The sequence below is a fragment of the Callospermophilus lateralis genome, chromosome 2 (assembly GCF_048772815.1).
Source record: "Callospermophilus lateralis isolate mCalLat2 chromosome 2, mCalLat2.hap1, whole genome shotgun sequence".
In the NCBI taxonomy this organism is placed as follows: domain Eukaryota; kingdom Metazoa; phylum Chordata; class Mammalia; order Rodentia; family Sciuridae; genus Callospermophilus; species Callospermophilus lateralis.
In genome coordinates, this window is record NC_135306.1 from 110,517,912 (window position 1) to 110,531,215 (window position 13,304).

The following is a 13,304-nucleotide window of genomic DNA, read 5'->3' on the forward strand; positions in this document are numbered from 1 at the left end:
TATAAGTGGGACTTGTTTCTGTGATGAACGTACAAATTGTGGGTGACCGCCTTTTAAGGTGATACCAGAGAGGATGGCGAGCCCCAGTCTTCCTTAAAGGTCCATCCAGGTTAGGAGAAGACATACAATGAAAATATACGCGAAATGCTAGATAAATGCGGAATCTGTAAAAGCAGAGAGGAGGGGCAAGAGATGTGCTCAGACTTTCTTACGAAAGGTTTGGTGGTGCAGCACCTGGGTTGATTCATTCAGACCTATGCTGGTTAAAAGGCAGAGCTTCCAGGAATATGAAATTAATCAAGAGATTCAGATTTGTTTCCCAAAACCTGTTAAGAATACTGTAAAAACCTGGGTACCTTAAGTGTCAAGATAAGTTAATTTTTTTTTCAGACTACTTGTTCTGTCAGGGGATACTGAATTTGTATTATCTCCGACATAAACATCCAAAAATAATTTTTTCTTGATACAAAGTGACTTTCACATTGTTAACTTACTTTGGAACTCTCTTGCAGATGTTCAGACATAGGTAGTTTGGGTTCAGTAAGGGTTGTTTTAAATGTTTTACTGAAAAGAATTTGTGTCTGGGAATCCAAATGATATCCAAGAGATAGCTCAGAAATATATTGATAAGACAAACAGCTTGAATGATTCTTCAGGAATAAATTGAGGGAATCCTGTATTCCCCTCATTCAATACACCACATTCATGAGAAAATTTTCTTGAGGTCTGTCATTTATTTATTTATTTATTTATTTATTTATTAATTTTTAGTCGTAGATGGACACAATACCTTTATTTATTTATTTTTATTTGGTGCTGTTTTACATATGCTAAGCACTCTGCCCCTGAGATATTGAAGCCAGATTTACAGGTAGGTAGTTAGTGTAGTTAGGTAAATGGGGTCTAATAAGGCGTAAGATATATAAAACGGAGGCCACTGTTAAGAATGGAGCCCATAAATCAATGGAAGTGTAACTGATGTGATTCTGCAATTTGTAAACGGAGTAAAAATGGGAGTTCATAACCCACTTGAATCAAAGTGTGAAATATGATATATCAAGAACTATGTAATGTTTTGAACAACCAACAATAAAAAAAATATAAAAAAAAAAAAAAAAAAAAAAAAAAAAAAAGAATGGAGCCCAGGAAACCAGAGCAGCCCTTGGGGAAATTGAAATGTTAAAGTCCCCAAGGCCCTGATCGCTTTCTAAGGAAATGTTAATGAAGTAGCTCCCAGCAAACAGGGAGGTGCTAATCAAAGCTGCCCCAGGCCTTCCTGCCCATATTACTCCTTCAGCCCACCTATCTCCCACCTTTTGGACCTTCCCACCTGAATTCTAACACTGCAAGATAATGGGAAACAAAGGACCAGAGTGTGGGAAAACTGAAAGATCTTAGCTATAAAAAAGGGAAGACCTCTCCCCTTCCATGGATTCCACCTCTTGGGTCCCCTTCTTACTGAAGGGGAGAAGTCTTTTCTGCTGTTCTTTAATAAAGCTTTTACTTTCCACTCTAAATTTGCCTCTGCATGCTTCTCTGGTTTTATACTTCAGCTTCAGGGAAGCAAGGACTCGTCACCGGTAAAAAGCAGTAACACTATAATCCCAGTCCCACTTTTTATTTTTTAATTTGGAAACAGGGTCCCACTAAGTTGCCAAGGCTGGCCTCAAAACTTGTGATTCTCTGCCTCAGCCTGCCATGTCACTGGGATTACAGACCAGGCCAGGCCCTAATACAGCATATAATCCAATAAAATATACTTGTAAATGTTAAATAATACTTCATATCCTTAATGAGTGTAAGTGTGTTTGAGGAGGATTGAGGAATTCAATGCCAGGCCAAAATACACATGCTATCTAGGCATCTGGGTGTCACTTATTAGCTAAATGCTTGGCTTCCATTGCCCAACAACCTTGAAGATAGTTTTATTCAAGGTCAGGCCTAATGGAGCATACCTGTAGTCCTAACTACTCAAGAGGATGGAGTGGGAGGATCATTTTTCATGGAGAAGGTCCAAGGTGGTCCTGAAAAGGGGGACCTCAACACAGGGGAGGGGTTTTTGACGTTTGTGAGAGAGAAGAATTTCAGCATATGTCATATATTGACGCACAAATGTTTATTTATGAAAGCAAGGAGTACATATTCAAAGGAGAATTTATACTATCTTAAAGAGTTAGAAGAGTTTTAGGACTTTTTGACTCTTCTTTTAAAGGAAACTTGGCAGCCAGGTTCAACTTGTAATCCCAGCAACTGGCGGCTAAGGCAGGAGGATGGCAAATTTGAGGCCAGCCTGAGCCTATGTCAAAATAAAGTGTTGTATTCTCAATGGTAGAAAGCCCTTGGGTTCAAATACCTGAATGAGTGAATGAATGAATAATATATAAAAACCTGGTGAGGGGATGTGGGGATGACATCAGACTGGTAATCACAAGATGATTTATGATGGTCTGGCTATTCTCAGGATCCTTAGGTGGAAGTTTCCATTATCTGACCAATAGATAACGTTGGGAAAATACCCTTAAGCTTCATGTCTGCCTTTGCTCAATCTATTCTAAGTATATGTGTATTAATGGGCTATGTGATAGGGCACAGAGTAATTTTCATAAGTTGCTGAATTTCCAGTATCTTGAAGATTATGAGTGAAGATTTGTAAATTTCTCTGAAATTTGGGATTGAGAGGCCTGAGAGAGAGAACTAGTTTGTGGAGGAAAGGCATGAGGAATTTTAACATAAGGCTTTCAGATCAAAGTTATAGTCACCTCCTTTTGTTTGCTTTCTCCTTCCGTGTGTGTGTGTGTGTGTGTGTGTGTGTGTGTGTGTGTGTGTACGTACGTACATGTACTGGGGATTAGTGACACTTTACCACTAAGCTACATCCACATGCCCTTCTTAAATTTTTATTATAAGACAGACTCTCACTAAAGTGCTTAGGACCTTGCTAAATTTCTGAGGCTGGCCTCAAACTTGTCACCTCCTGCCTTAGCCTCTGTAGTCCCTGGGATTACAGGTGTGTGCCACTATGCACCACTCTACCTATCTTCTTTATATCTCTTCTATTCTAACTCAGCTTGACCCTAGGAGTTCAAGGCTAGCCTGTTAGGTATTATTATTCTTTTTTATAGATAGTCATGGAGAACCTGTGGTAGAGAGAAATCAGGTGACTTGCTCAAGATGACAAAGATAATTTTAAAAAAAATGGATGACTTCAAATTTAGGCTGAAACTAGCTAGGGCTTGTACTCCTTACCACCACTGAATCCTCTTTTCATATAGAAATAAAAGTGTAGGCTGGGCATATAGCTTAGTGATATAACACTTGCCTAACATGCATGAGGCCCCAGATTCAATCCCCTGTACCTCCCCACTCCCCAAAAAAGAAAGAAACTAAAGTGCTAGGATGTGAGTATATATTCACAAGGGTATACATAATAAGCACTGTTGTAATGGTGAAAACCAGATGCAAGGAGAATCAACATTTACAGAAGATGTTTGATCAACTGTGGAGGATTCATAGCACAAAATACTATGTAGCCACACAAAAAAAGAATAGGATAGATCTCTACCAATTGGGAAAGATTTCCACAATGGAAAGAAAGATACAGACAGATAAATACAAATAATATAATCTCTCTCCCCTCCTCTCTTTTTCTGGTGCACGTTATGGGAATTGAATCCAGGGGTACTGTACCCCTGAGTTACATCCTCAGTCCCCCTTTTTAAATTTTGAGACAGGGTCTCCATATATTGCCTCAACTGGCCTAGAATTCATGATCCTCTTGCCTCAGCCTTCTGAATAGCTAGAATTATGGGTGTGTGCCACTAAACCTGACTCTAATCTCACTTTTAAAATATAAAACAAGAGTCATGCACTGTAGCACATGTCTGTAATCACAGCAGCTGGGGAGGCTGAGGCAAGAGGATCCTAAGTTCAAAGACAGCCTCAGCAACTTCATGAGGCCCTAAGCAACTTAGCAAGACCTTGTCTCAAAATAAAAAATAAAAATGGGCTAGAGATGTGACTCAATGCTTAAGTGCCCCTGGGTTCAATTCCTGGTACCAAAAAATAATAAAAATAAATAAAAACCAAAACAAACTCTCTCAATAATACAAAAAACAAAAACAACTCAAATTAAAAATGGGCAAAAGGTTTGATCAGACACCTCCTAAAGATGAAACACACAAGAAGAAACCACTGGATGGAGAATATTTCACCCTTAAGATCCATGGCCGTGCACGCTTTGAGATGTTCCAAGAGTTGAATGAAACCCTGGAGCTCAAGGATGCCCAGGCTGAAAAGGAGCCAGGGGAGAGCAGGCCTAACCCCAGCTACCTGAAGTCCAAGAAGGGGCAGTCTACCTCCCGTCATAAAAAAATAATATTCAAGAGAGAGGGGCCTGATTCAGACTGACATCCTCTGACTCTTGTCTCCCACCCCCACCCCTGCCCTCCTTCCCTAGCATTTTGGAACTTGGGTGTTTGAATCCCTGCTTAGTATAGGTGTGCCTCAGAAATGCCTAGGAATTCTGCCATTTGTCTTGTCTATAGAGTTTCACTCAAGTCAGCCTGCACTGGTGTTTTGGGGAGAGGTGAGAGCTAAGACATACTGGCTTAGCTTTAACTGTGAAGAGTGGGAGATGGAAGAAAATGTTCTTGCATGTAAGGGTTAACCTACAACCAGTCATCCGATGGGTTGGAAGCCCTTCTTCAACCATGCTGACCAGAAAAGCTGTCTTCAAGTTGTTTAATTTCTCCTAACTTCAATACCCACATCTATAAAACGTTGATCATCTTACCTACCTCACGGCGGGGTTTGTTGTGAGGGTTAATAAAATAATGTATGTCTGCCTTGTATTAGGAGGTGGCTGCGACTTGGCCCCCTTGTGGTTGTTGGTTTCCTGCCCCCGTTAGGGCGATGTGTTGATGGTTTCCAAGATTGAGCAGCTGGTTAAGGGGAAGGAGTTGCCAAGTCTCTGCTGGCCAGCCAAATCCTGTCCAACCTCTTGTTGAACCTTGGCATCTGAAATGAAATCTCATCCCATCCCACAGCCTAGAGGATTCCATCTCGGGCTTACATAGGATCTGTGTCCACCAAGATCTGTTTTACTTCCCCCTATGCTCAGGGTCAGGTTTTTGTAGTTTTGGGGGTATTAAAATTTTTAAAATTTTTTTTATTTGTTTGTTGGCACCCTGCAAGACAAATCTGCATTTGACACCCCTTACCCCTTCTCTCATTTTATATCCCCTTTTTATATCAATTTCTTGTTTTACAATAAAATTTTGCTACCAAAAAAAAAAAGATGAAACACACATGGTAAATATGTATATGAGAAGATGTTCAAGATTTTGTCATTGGAAATTGCAAATTAAAACAACAAGATATCACTGCACAATTATTACTTGCACCAAAATACAAATTTTGATAAAACCAAATGCTGGGAAGGGTATGAATCAACAGGAACTCTCGTTCACTGCTGGTGGGAAGGCAAAATGGTACAGTCATTTCAGAAAAAACATTTTTTTTTTTACCATACAACTTAGTGGTCATGCTCCCTTGTATCTACCCAAGTGAGTTTAAAAGTAACATCCATACAAAAACCACACATGGATGTTTTTAGCAGCTTTATTCATAACTCCCAAAAGTAACTAAGATGTTCTTCAATAGATGAATAGATTAAAAAGAAAAACTGTGGTACATCTATACAATGGAATATTATTTAGCGCTACTAAGAAATGTGCTTACTTATAAATGTGCTACTAAGCACAAAAAGTCATGGAGGGAAGTTAAATACATATTATTAAGTAAAACAATCAGCCTAAAACAACTACATTACTATATGATTTCAACCATATGACATTCTGGAAAAGTCAAAACTGTTGAGACAGTAAAAAGATCAGTGTTTGGGATGGGAAGGAAGGGAGGGATGAATAGGTAGTACACAGGGAATTTCTAGAACAGTGAAATTATTCTGTATGATGCTGTAATAGTTAATACATGACATTATACATTTTCAAAACCCAGAGAATGTACCAAAAAAAGAGTGCACCCTAATGTAAGATATGGACTTTACTTAATAATAAATTATCAAGCCAGGTATGATGGCATGTCTGAAGTCCCAGCTACTTGGAAGCCTAAGTCAGGAAGATCTCTGAGCCTAGGAGTTCACAGCCAGCCTGGACAACATAACAAGGTCTGATGCCAAAAAAAAGTAAAAATTAAAAAATTATAAAGTATCAATGTTGACTTATCAATTGTAATAAATGCAACACATTAATGCAAGATGTCAATAATAGGGAAATTATGGGAGTGGAGTGGGATGGAGGAGCGAGCTATATATGAGAAATTTGTACTTTTTATTCTGTCTTTTTATAAGCCTAAGACTGCTCAAAATGGATAAGTAAAGTTGATTAAAACATACAAGCAAAGCCTCTAATACACATCTTTTCTATATGTATGATCACATGTGCAATGAGAAAGCCAAAAGAGAGTGCACCAGGGTTTTGGTGATGGAGTCATGGTGAAGTGGGAGGGGCTCAATGCAGACAGAATTTTGAGCAAGTACATGAATATAAACATCAAACCCAGGGTCTTTCTCTTATTTATTTATTTATTTTTATTTTCCCTTTCCTTCCTTTCTTCCTTTTGTGCTAGGGATCAACACCAAAGCCTTACCCATGCACTTGGTCACAGAGCTACGCCTCATCCCTACTTTTTATTTATTATTATTTTTTTAAAGAAATTTGATTTTTTAAACTTTTTTTTTTTTAAGCTGCAAATGGACTCAATATCTTTATTTTTATTTGTTTATCTTTATGTGGTGCTGAGGATTGAACCCAGGGACTCATGCGTGCAAGGCAAGTGCTCTACGGCTGAGCTACAACCCCAGCTCTTTATTTATTTTTTTAAATTCAGGTTTTTGAGCCAAGAAAATATTTCAAACAGAAAGGAAAAAAGGCCAGAGCAGGCACAAAGAAGAAGATCTGACACTGTATCCAAACTGATCCCTTAGCTATACTGTTGAAGTTAATCCAGTTTCTAAGGGAAGAGAGGACCCTGAGATCAGAATCACTGTATACATTTATCTTGCACAATTTGTGAAATTGTATAAAGTTTGCATTAAAAACAAATCAGCAGGGGCTGGGGATGTGGCTCAAGCGGTAGCGTGCTCACCTGGCATGCGTGCAGCCGGGGTTCCATCCTCAGCACCACATACAAAACAAAGATGTTGTGTCCGACGATAACCAAAAAAAATAAATATTAAAATAATTCTCTCTCTCTCCCTCTCTCACTCTCTCTTTAAAAAAAAAAAAAATCAGCAGCCAACCAACCTAAACAAACAAATAAATAATGATGTCTATTACTAAAACATGTCCTAGCTATTGGGTAGAATACTTGCCTAGCATTCAGGAAGCCCTGGGCTAGATCCCCAGCAGACAGAGAGAGATCTTTCTTGATCTCCTACACATGTCTATCTTTTGCCCATCTTTTAAGACCCAGTTTAAATATCCATTTTCAATTCTACCAGTTGGAAAAAAAAATAAAACCTTTTTCCTTCTTCTAAGATAATACATACTTTGCCTATATCTTCTGCTGGTATCTTATATCATATCTGTACTACCAGATGCCTAACATTCACCTTCAGAGGTTGAGAATTGATACCTGAAATCCAGCAGGGTCTCCACTTCACTGTTTCTAGGGTGTCTGTTCCAGGTTGTAATTTCACCAAAAAATTGTCAGCAAGTACTGATAAATCCTGCCAATAGCTGCTTCATTGCTCTTGTTCTGCCTATATTCAAAATTTCCCCCAATCTCAGAAGTAGTGGATGGGAATGGTATCTTGGAAAGTAGGAAGTTTTCAGTGAAAAGTCCAGCATTAGCTGGGCACAGTGGTACACGAAATCCCAGAGATGCAGGAGTCTGAGGCAGGAGGATTGAAAGTTTGAGGCCAGCTTCAGCAATTTAGTAAGAACCCTCAGGAACTTAGCGAGGTCCTGTATTGAAATAAAAAATATAAAAGACTGGGGATATAGTTAATTGGTAAATTGTCTTAGGTTCAATCCCTCAGTAACAAAAACAAAAACAAATAGAAAGAAAAAGCGTGGGGGAGTCAAGTCCTCAGGCTCCTTCTTTTTATGAATTTCCTAGCCTTCTCCCAAACATTTCAGAAAATATGATGAAATAGGATATAGGTTCCAAAGATTAGGTTAAGTTGCTTGCAGTCTAAACAGTAGTGGAAAAAAAAAGACTGATTTTTTTTTCAAATACCTCAGTTTCTCAATTCAGACTTACTGAACTAGAATTATTGGGGCACACATGGTGAACGAACAGATACATAGTTAAAAAAAAAAAAGAATTACTAGGACAAATTCTTTAGGAGATTACTACGGACACTGAATATTAATAGCCACTGACTTGAACAAGATATCTCCTCAGATGACATTCAAGTGCAAGCTTATAGACCTGGAAACTTTTATCTTTTTCTTTTTTTTTTTTTTTTTTTTTGAGAGAGAGAGAGAGAGAGAGAGAATTTTTTAATATTTATTTTTTAGTTTTCGGTGGACACACATCTTTATTTTATTTTCATGTGGTGCTGAGGATGGAATCCAGCGCCCCGCACATGCCAGGCAAGCGTGTTACCACTTAAGCCACATCCCCAGCCCAACTTTTATCTTAATTAAGTTTCATTTGATTTATTTGTCACATAGCTAGATTGCTATTGATGTTCCTCCCCACAAAAAGAGTGAATTCTTTCTATCTTAGGAAAGCCAAGAGGATATTCAGCTTCTAGTAAATCAACTAGTTATCTTTAAAATGAATTCAGAATATGCCACAATGAATCCTACTATTATGTATAATAATAAATGCACCAATAAAAATTAATTAAAAGGGCTGGGGTTGTGGCTAGGGGTAGAGTGCTCGCCTGGTGCGTGCAAGACCCTGGGTTCGATCCTCAGCACCACATAAAAATAAATAAATAAAATAAAGTTATTGTGTCCAACTACAACTAAATAAATATTTTTAAAAAATGAATTCAGGCTGAGTACAGTGGCATATACTTGTAATCCCAGCAACTAGGGAAGCTGAGGAAGGAGGATTGTAGGTTCAAGGCCAGCCTCAGCAATTTAGGAAGGCCCTAAGCAACCTAGTGAGACCCTGTCTCAAAAAATAAAAAGGTCTGGGATATAGCTCAGTGATAAAGAACCCCTGGGTTCAATTCAGAATAACAATAATCCATTTTTTTCCTCCTTATACCGCTACTTTCATCTCCAACATGTTAAAGATGCAAAGAAAGCACCTGTTTCTTGTTTTCAGGGAAGATGTAGTGTTGCCCATGACAACCATCAGACCACTTGAGATTTACTGCAGCAGGTTCCCTGAGCAACCCTGACAATCATCTTTGCAGGGAATCTTCAGTGGGAAAAGGCTCTGACTAGACTAGTTATTTGCTTCCCCAGCTCCCATCTGTTTCTGACCTTTCTTGGGTGGCATAAAGAACCTGTTCACCAAAAGATGAGTTAAGAATTGTCCACCTCTCCATGTGTGACCACACAGAATGATGCGAGTCTACATCGTACACAACCAGAGAAATGAAAACTTGTGCTCCATTTGTGTACAATGAATTGAAATGCATTCTGCTATTGTGTATAACTAATTAGAAAAAATAAACAAAATTTTAAAAGTCTAGATATTAAAAGTCAAACAATAGGGGCTGGGCTTGTGGCTCAGTGGTAGAGGGCTGACCTGGCATGTGTGAGACTCTGGGTTCAATCCTCAGCACCGCATATAAATAAATAAAACAAAAGATCCATTGGCAACTAAAAAAATTTTTGTAAATGCTATAAAAAAAAAGTCAAACAAGGGGCTGGGGATGTGGCTCAAGCGGTAGCGCTCTCGCCTGGCATGCGTGCGCCCCAGGTTTGATCCTCAGCACCACATACAAAACAAAGATGTTGTGTCCGCCGATAACTAAAAAATAAATATTAAAAAATTCTCTCTCTCTCACCCTCTCTCTCTCTCTCCCTTTCTCACTCTCCCTTTTAAAAATAAATAAATAAATAAATAAATAAATAAATAAATAAATTTTAAAAAAAGATAAAAAAATCAAACAATAAATTTTTATCTATATATTAAACCTCCATTATTTCTGATGAAGTTATTAATCAATGAGTTTATGCTGCATGATGAATAATTTTTATCATTATGATTTCAATAGTATTAATTTTACTTTTGAAGCTATGAATAAAATTTCTTCTTATTTGAATATGAATGAAAACATTATCTTAAATCCCCAATATTTGTGAATAAAAAGGAGTATCACAGTGTACACTCGATATTTAAAAAAAAAAAAAATAGAATTATCCATCTCCTTTGGTTTGGGTTCTTGAGGCAAGGCAAAACACAAAGAAAACTCTCCTTGGAAAAGTAGAAGCCGCAGTTACTCTGGATATAGGAAAATTATAAGAACTGCCTGCCAGGGAGTCTTTCTGCCCAGCTGATAGCCTGACATGGAGGGTTTTTTTGTTTATTTATTTGTTTTGTTTTGTTTTTTACAGAAGCTTGAAGCCAGGGGTGCTCCACCACTAAGCTATATCCCCACCCCTTTTTATTTTTTTTTTCTGAGAGCCACGTTCCCTTGCTGGCCTCAAACTTGAGATCCTCCTGCCTCAATTTCCCAAGTAGCTGAGATTATAGGCGTGTGCCACTGCACCCAGCTGACACAAAATGTTAAAGAACTTCATTTGAAGCTGTGCTTCTGAGTACTAGAGAATTAATAGTTGAAAATTACTCAAAGACCTATGGTGTAAGAGGCATCTTTCAACTTTAGGCCTACATTGTGACTGGATTAGAGCTCCAGAGAACAAGACTCAAAACACACACACACACACACACACACACACACAGACAGGATTTATTGTGACTGATTATCTCATGAGGTTATGAAGGCCAAGTACAATCTGCTCTCTACAAGCTAGAGGCCTATTAAAACTGCAAGTTTAATTTCAGTCCATGCATGAAGACCTGAGAACCAGAGTGCCAATGTCTGAGAGCAGAAGAAGGTAGATGTTCGAGCTCCAGCAGAGGACATTTACCCACCCTCTGCCTTTTTGTTGTATTAGCACCCTCAACTGATTGGATGAGGCTGACCCACATTGACGATGGCAGAGTGTCTGGAAATACCTCACAGGCACACGTTTAGAAATTCAAGGTGACACGTAAAATTAACCATCACAGAGCACACAATAATAGATCAACTTCAAGGTCCAGTTACCATCTTCTCTGGGATGCCCGTGATTTCACTGACATTTTGTTATCTGAAATGGCGCTGTATCACATGAATTTTTGCTGCTGTTTTAGTGCCCATCTATTAACTTAGGAAGCTCCTCCTTCAATGGTCGTAGCAGCTCCATAGACCACCTAATAGCCTTCATTCCCAAAATATCCATAGTGCTCTCTCGCCAACGGCCCGCACTGACAAGATGAACTGGGTTCAAAAGAGCTGGCTGCAACATTAAACTAAGAAAATGGTGAAAAAGCATACGCCACAAAAGTAATTTTCATATCGAAGGTGAGACTGCTCTGCGACCTCAAGGGTCCTCTTCCATGCTGGAAGGCAAGAGAGCAAGTGCACCCAGAAAGGAAAAGAAGGCAAAAGATTTTCGATAGAATATTCTATCGATAGAATATTCTATTCCAAGTAAGGTTTCAAGGTGGAGTCTTGCTTCGTGATGTCTTGTGGTCAACAGATTGATTGACATCTTGGCAAGTCACACCTATCTCAGGTGCTGTGTGGGATCACAGGCAGAGCGAGAGGAGATGCACACTTGCATCGCACAGCCCAATTAGTGTGCAATGCCAGACCTGTCCCCTCATATAGCTACAATGTGCAGAGCTCACATACACTCATGGATGGCTTGCGACATGCTCTATCAAGAATCACTGCTGATCCAGGTGTGGTGGTACATACCTGTAATCTCAGAGACTCGGGAGGCTGAGGCAGGAGGATCTTGAGTTTAAACCCAGCTTCAGCAACTTAGTGAGGCCCTAAGCAACTCAGCTAGATTCTTTCTCTAATAAAATATTAAAAAAAGGGATTGGGGGACTTAGACTGTGGCTTTCAGTGGTAGAGTACTCGCCTAGCATGTGTGAGATACTGGGCTCGATCCTCGGCACCACATAAAAATAAAAAATAAGGCGTTCATGTCCACTTACATCATATATATATATATATATATATATATATATATATATATATATTAAGGGCTGGGGATGTGGCTCAGTGGTTAAAACACCCTGTGTTCAATCCCTGGTGCCAAAAAATAAAAAATAAAAAAAAGTTGCTGCTGAGCAGGGGGCATTAGTACATGCACGTAATCCCAGCTGCCCAGGATGCTAAGGCAGGAGAATCTCAAGATCAAGCCCAGCCTGGGCAATTTCATGAGAACTTGTCTCAAAATAGAATTTAAAAATGGGCACTAGGGGGGCCGGGCTTATGGCTCAGTGGTAGAGCACTTGCCAGGCATGTGTGAGGCACTGGGTTCAATCCTCAGCACCACATAAAAATAAATAAAAACAAAACAAAGGTATTTTATCCATCTACAAAACAAAGGTATTTTATCCATCTACAACTAAAAAAAAAGGGGGGGGGCACTAGTACCAAATCCAAGTACCAAAAAAAGAGGGAAAAATTTTGCTGCTACTCCGAGATATTTTGTTAAGACCACCTCATACGATGTATCTGCATGGTAATTCCTGGTAAGGACTGTCCCCGTTCTGATGAGAACAATGCAGACTGCTGAATTCAGTTATTGTGCTGGGATTCTTGCTGGATATTGACACATCTGCAGGCATGACACTGTCCCTTCTCTTTGGCACTCTGGGTGCCTCCCATTGCTCCATCAAGAGCTTTCTGGGTATCAGAGACTGAGTTCATGGTCTGTAGCAGATTAGAAAATTTTCCCTCTCTTTGGTTTCGTGGTCAGAGAGAGGGGTCCTAGAACATGTTGTATGAGCCTTCTTGTTATGGAGGCAGGGAAGCAGCCCATAGTGTACCTCCATAAGACTTGTCCTTTGGACAGGGTCTGAATCCTCAGCTAAGGTTGATGAGCCTGCATTTCTCTGAATAACAATGGCCACACTGCATTCTGACAAACAAGGCCTTGGCTCTTAGAGAATCCTATCATACCTAGCTTATTCCTCTAGAAGGAGGTGTCTCAAATGAGGAAGCCAGCCTTCCTGCCAATAAAATTCCTCAGAGGCATCCTACCAGCGAGCCAGACACACCCAGCCCTGCCTGAGTCATCTGCAAC